This window comes from Phacochoerus africanus, chromosome 1 (genome assembly GCF_016906955.1).
Source record: "Phacochoerus africanus isolate WHEZ1 chromosome 1, ROS_Pafr_v1, whole genome shotgun sequence".
Taxonomy (NCBI): Eukaryota; Metazoa; Chordata; class Mammalia; order Artiodactyla; family Suidae; genus Phacochoerus; species Phacochoerus africanus.
Window position 1 is genome coordinate 160,558,148 of NC_062544.1, and position 4,389 is coordinate 160,562,536.

Sequence of the window (4,389 nt, forward strand, 5' to 3'; positions counted from 1 at the left end):
GCATGGAGGCCTCTGCAATCACTGCTCTGTCACCTCACATACAGAAGGCCCAACCCAAACCCACATTTTCTCCAGCCCCCTCTCCTCCTTCTCCATCTTCCCAGACTCACAGCATCCTATTGCCTTACCTCCTCTGAGAGCTTCCTGCAACCATCACCTAGCAGAGGGGCCCCTCCCAGCACTTCTCACGTTCCTCCCTTCCTTCCTGCAACTGCTCCCTGGCACCGACATGGGTCCCTCACTGCTTCTCCCGTAAACAACTTTAATGCAACAGCCTCTGAGCAGGTGAACCTGAGTCCCTCTCCCCACCTCCACCTGTCCTGCTAACAGTGGCCAAGTACTGCTTTTGGCCCATGAGTCGGATCACATCCCTTGGTGCTCAGAAGCCAGCACTGGCTCCCATGATCCTTCCACTAAGGCCCAGCGAGAGGTTCACAACCTACCTTGGCTGAGTAATGACCTTCCTGCCCAGCCTCCTCACTTACTATTAGGCACAGGCACTACACTCCTGCTGTTCCCTAGCCCTTGCTGCCTTTTTCTGCCTCCTGCCTTTGCTCATGCCACTTCCTTCTCCACTGTGCCCTGTCCCCATATGCTACTGCCACCCTCCAGGGCCCAAGGGCCTCTCCTATCACAAAGCTGCTCCAGAGAGTGTGATGTCACTTCCCTTACAGGCTGATACCCTGTAAAGCAGAGGCCGATGGGTGGTTCATGTCACCTTTGGCCACCTGCAAAGATGGACCAGGCTTTTGCTGGAGAGTGACACGTGGGTGAGTGCATGTTTAAAGTGAATCATATCATAGGAAAATCTATGCAATAATTTGTAAAAACCTATATGGAAACAAAGAATGGGTGACGGACTCACTGTTGTACACCTGAAACTAATACAACATTGTTCGTCAACTATATTCCAATAAGATTAAATTTTAAAAAAGTGAATCGTGCTTTACCTGAACGAGGTAGAGTTTGTAGGTGCACTTCCTCAAGCACCTGAGGGTGCTCACCTGGGGAGCTTGTAACAACATACGTGCCTGGTTCCTGTCCCTGACCTTAGAGCCAGCTTGAGGCGGGAGGGAGCAGGAATCTGTGCTCTTAGTAAGTCCTCCTGGTGATCTTCACGTTTGAGGATTGTAGCAAGGATCTCAATGTTAAAGCTTTAGAAAGCCAAGTGTTTTCATGAAGGGAATCACTAACTCATCATCTATGTATGTATAATTATGCGAGGTTGGGGTGGAGAATGTGTATATTCGTGTGTGCATATGTACACCTACATACATGCATATATGCACATGCATGTGGTCATCCTTTGGTATCCGGGGATTTTGGTATCTGCAGATGGTTCAATCCCTTACATACAATGGCAAAGTACAGTTGACCCTTCATATCCACAGGTTCCAAACTCATGGATTCAACCAACTGTGGATCTAAATTCAGAAACATCAGATACAGAGCGCTGACAGCAATAATGGTCTTGACTGTTTTTTCAGTCACTAGAATCGTCAATCCTAACTACTCCTTCTGATTCAGGGTCCATATTCCTCATTTTGCAGATGGAGAAACAAAGGCTCAAAGAGGGGAAGTAGCAGCCAGACTGTCACACAGCTGGAGAGCAGCAGGACCAGAATGTGATCCAAGAGCTGACACAGAAGTCCACACTTGAGCTGCCCATTTGTGAGCTGGGATTTTCATGCAACAGGTTCTCTTTAACTTTCAAGATCAGACTGCTTGGTTCTAGTGAACCACAGTCTCTTTCATGGCACCCTGTGGAGGCTAGGATTCTGAAGGTTTGAGAATCTTTCCCACCAACATGACATCTGCCACTCTGTTTCCAGACAGCCTCATCAGTACTGGGGTGAGGCATTTCTGTCATGATTTGGGTTTCTTTATTATTTTTGGCTATGCCCATGATCCTAGGCCAGGGATTGTACCCATGCCACAGCAGTAATCAGAGACATAGCAGTGACAAGGCTAGGTCCTCAACCTGCTGAGCCACCAGGGAACTCCCATGAATAGGTTTTGAAATATGCTGAGGAAACAGAAATAGGAGGCAGGCGACTTGCCCACCTTATCCACTGTGAGTGCAGGACTGGGACACGGGCCCTGGACCCAAATATCTGCCCTGGCTCTAAAACGGGCACCTCCAGTTTGAATGCTTCCAAGTTCAGTTCCTAATGCATTTTAGTTGAAAAAGAATGATCAGTAGAATGAATACAGCCACAATCGGTCTTTCATACTCTATAAAAAGTAATTCAGTTACTCATCATTTGTGGAAAAAAGAGACTGAGAAAATCCTACTTGGAAAATAGGAGTTTTAAATGTTACTGTTTGTTGTCTCTCATTGAATGCACATGAGAGGATGACTACAGTGTTTTATGGACAGGAAACACTGCGAGAGAAAGGGGATCCTAGGGTTTAAGGCCAGGCTTCTTTGCTATAGGACTTTTCAGGGCTTTAAAGATACTAATTCTCATGGCACGTTTCTAAGAAGGGAGTATAGTTCTCGGCATTTCCGAAGTTCGTTTGACCATGAACCTTTTTACAGAACCTTGGGCAGCTAACATTCCCTAGAATATACTCTGCAAAAGCTAGGATCAAAAATTACTAATAAATACAATCTCTTACTTGGGCAGAACATTTTATAGCTAGTCCCAAGAACCTTGTTGGATAGGGTTTTCTTGAGGGACAAAGGAGAGGGTCATTTGAGGCTGTGGTGGGCAAAGGCAAGACTCGGGGGGGGGGTCATTCAGGGATATGGGGCTCCTGGAGAGACTTCTGGGAAGCAGGAAACAAGGGGTCTGTTTCACCAGTCCCTCCCTCTGGTCCCTGGACTGCCCCAGGGGATGGGCCTGCACCACCCCCAGAGGTTCCCCTTCCCCACGGTCCATGGGAGGATCCCCACCTCCTCCAGGTCCCCAGCCAGCAGAAGGTTCCAGGCACTTGCCTGGTCATGGCATGATTGTTTGGGGGTACAGCTTGCCAGGGCTTGAGCCAAGCCTGGCCCTGGGTCATGTGGGCAGAGTATAGCCTTTCTCTCCACCCCCAATCCCATTTGGGATGTTTGGGATCAACGACCATTCAAATCATAACAGAGTGTGCTAATCCCACCGGCCACCCTTTCTGCAATCAATCTACTTTTCAAAGGCAATGCTTCCCTAATGATGGGATTCCATGCCCTGCCACAGAGGGGTAAGGAGATGGCTCTGTCCTGCAGTATCTTCCTAGGACTCCATGAATGATCCACCATAAACCTATCCCTGCTCCCTACTCTGCTATTCCAGGTGCACTATCCCCTTGGTCTATCTAGCAGGAAAATACAACGCTGCTCAGAACAGTGAACCTAATATTTTGGAAGAACCAGGAGGCCTTGGCGGTATTGACCTAATGCCACTTAGCATCCACGTGTCTGGACCCCTGGGGTTGTGAAGGGAGTGACTCCACATCATGACCAGAGTAGCAGGCACTGAGCCCTTACTTACCATGCACCAGGTCCTGTTCCAAGCACTCTGTATGTATTAACTTGCTTAATCCTCACAGTGACCCAGTAGAAGAGACGCCTTTTGTTGTTGTTGTTGTTGCTTTTTAGGGCCGTACCCGTAGCATATGGAAGTTCCCAGGCTAGGGGTCCAATCAGAGCTATGGCTGCCAGCCTACACCACAGCCACAGCAATACGGGATCCAAGCCACATCTGCGACATACACCAAGATTCACAGCAACACCGGATCCTTAACCCACTGAGTGAGGCCGGGATTGAACCTGCATCCTCATGGATCCTAGTCAGGTTCGTTAACCACTGAGCCATGAAGGGAACTCCCAAGAGATGATGTTTTTGTCTCCTCCATTTTACAGAAAAGAAAACAAGGATAAAGAGGCCAAATGATGTGCCCAGCTAAGAAGTAGAGCAGCAGGACTTGGACTCAGGCTTCCTGGCAGAGCTTGGGAACCTCTCTGCAGGGCTGCCAGTCTTCTCAGGGATGAAGGGCAAAGGGCAGGCCTGGACCAAGGGCATCTGGTATTGCAGACCTGCAGAGGCCTTTAGAGGTAGCTCTGCTTGGGCTGCTCAAGGGAAAGTACAAACTAGAAATCATCTGCTTCTTAAAATAGAATCTTAGAGAAATCAATGAGCTATCCAAAGGAATGAATCTCAAACAGGCAATGTCCAAGAATTAGTAGGGGCTGCTGTGTTGGCCGGAGAATGTTTCCAGGTAAAACAACCCCCTAGACGAAATAACTAACAACAAACAAACTAAGCTAAACTAAAAAATAAACAACAAAAGCCATACAGGAAACCACCATGCAAGCAATCAGCTCTTCTGCTTGTGGATAAAGCTGACAGTTCTAGAAATAAAAGGAGATAGATGAAAGGGTTTCAAAGCAGAGGAGTGGTTTTG